The sequence below is a fragment of the Crocodylus porosus genome, unplaced genomic scaffold, assembly GCF_001723895.1.
Source record: "Crocodylus porosus isolate Cpor-Errol unplaced genomic scaffold, CroPor_comp1, whole genome shotgun sequence".
Lineage (NCBI taxonomy): Eukaryota > Metazoa > Chordata > Crocodylia > Crocodylidae > Crocodylus > Crocodylus porosus.
Genome location: NW_017728914.1, coordinates 15,339,689 through 15,341,440, shown reverse-complemented (window position 1 = coordinate 15,341,440; position 1,752 = coordinate 15,339,689). Strand labels below are relative to the sequence as shown.

At 43.1% G+C, this 1,752-nt stretch overlaps 1 long non-coding RNA gene across 1 annotated transcript in view; it reads left to right on the top strand.

Moving 5' to 3' along the window:
* The first annotated feature begins 548 nt into the window (after positions 1 to 548).
* Positions 549 to 1,752, top strand: part of LOC109310271 — a 4,565-nt gene continuing 3,361 nt past the window's right edge. The window contains exons 1-2 of the long non-coding RNA XR_002101173.1: positions 549 to 669; positions 767 to 830. This is a non-coding gene — a long non-coding RNA (uncharacterized LOC109310271). The remainder of the gene's footprint in view (positions 670 to 766; positions 831 to 1,752) is intronic.

The following is a 1,752-nucleotide window of genomic DNA, read 5'->3' as shown; positions in this document are numbered from 1 at the left end:
GTTTCTATTCCAACAGTAGACCAGTAAGTCCTCTGCAAGATTCTACCATTAAGAAAGCACATTCAAATATCTACAAGCCACGTTTGAGTGAAATTCTATTCCATTGCTAGAGTATCATTTCCATTAAACAACTGCTTTTGAGCAGTCCGCTGAGTGACTAAAGCTCCAATCCATTTTCATTTTCTGACATCTTTGTTCTACACCGGCATAACAACAATATATAAACCATTTTGTTGTACTTACAAAGCCATAAAAAATGATAGGTAGACAAATACTGAAATTACGTCCAAATAGTTTGACACATTTTTTAAAATGTGTCCTTCAGAAATAAAAGTAAGCTTTCAGCTTCCCAATACTATAAAATAGTTGGGTCCTAATATCTAGCACTTCAGAAAAATATTAAGTGACTAACAATTTAATATAAACAACCAGCTATGTTCCAGTTCGGTCAGACTGAAACCTTTGTCTGCGTGGCACTGGACAAAGAAGACAACATTGCTTAGTACATTGCTTAGAGCTTGATGCTCAAGGTAAAATACTCACCTTATCCCAACCACTCTGAATACTAAATGTATCCCAAAAAGAAAACTTACAATTTACACTGAAAAAAAAAATAGGAATCAAACAATCCAGCTATAAAAAGAACCCACTAAGAATAGAATGTGTCTGGTAAAACTAGATAATTTATTTCAAAAGTCTTTTACCAGAAAATTGGCGGGGAGGGGGTTGGGGTGCATGCTTTCTAGCATTATTATTATTTTTAAAGGGTTGTGAAATAGAAAGGAAAGATACCAGAGATCCCATGACTGGAGGTGAAATGTTGGAAAAAAGTAAGTGTGAAGTGCCCCGGAAGCCATGGTTTCAGAGCAGCCACTCCATATAGCTAGAGAAGCCCCAGAAGAGAGGAAGAAGAAGGAAGCCGAGAGAGGAGCCGGAGAGTGAGGCGTAGCATCCTGGGCCTGGGAACATCTGGTGGGGCCTGAAGAGCTGACAGGGAGTTGGCAATAGAGCTATGAAAGCTCCATTTAGCCAGGAGACCCAGCTGCAAGAACTCCACAAAGAAGAGTAGCACGGCGGGGCAGGGAACCCTGCCAGAGATGGACTGGCCTGAGACAAACAGCCAAGCCCTTGAGATTAAGTCGATACTTTAAGTTGTTTTTTCCCTTTCTACTGTTTTATGCAGCCTGAGTGGACAAAAAAAGAGAAGTGGGCCTCAGAGCAAGAGACCCTTCCCAAAGAAGAAAAAGGGATAAAGACCAAGTTGCTCATTTAACTCTGCATGACAAGGGGACAAGGGCCTGAGAAGGGTTTGTTTGTTTTTTTATGTGCGGTTTTTCTGCACAAGGGATGTGCAGACTAGGGCTCTGTGAAATTTCATGGTTTCATAGTTTCATAGTTTGTAGGGTCGGAAGGGACCTGAGCAGATCATCTAGTCCAACCCCCTGACATGGCAGGAAAGAGTACTGAGGTCAAATGACCCCAGCTAGATGTTCATCTAACCTCCTCTTAAACACCCTCAGGGTAGGAGCCTGCACCACTTCTCTTGGAAGCTGGTTCCAGACCCTAGCCGCCCTGACTGTGAAGTAGCGCCTTCTGATATCTAACGTAAACCTACCCTCTGCCAGCTTGTGACCATTATTCCTGGTCACTCCTGGCAGTGCTCGGGGAAACAGTGACTTCCCCAATGCCTGCTGATCCCCCCTGACTAGTTTATAACAGGCCACAAGATCGCCCCTCAGCCTTCTCTTCTGG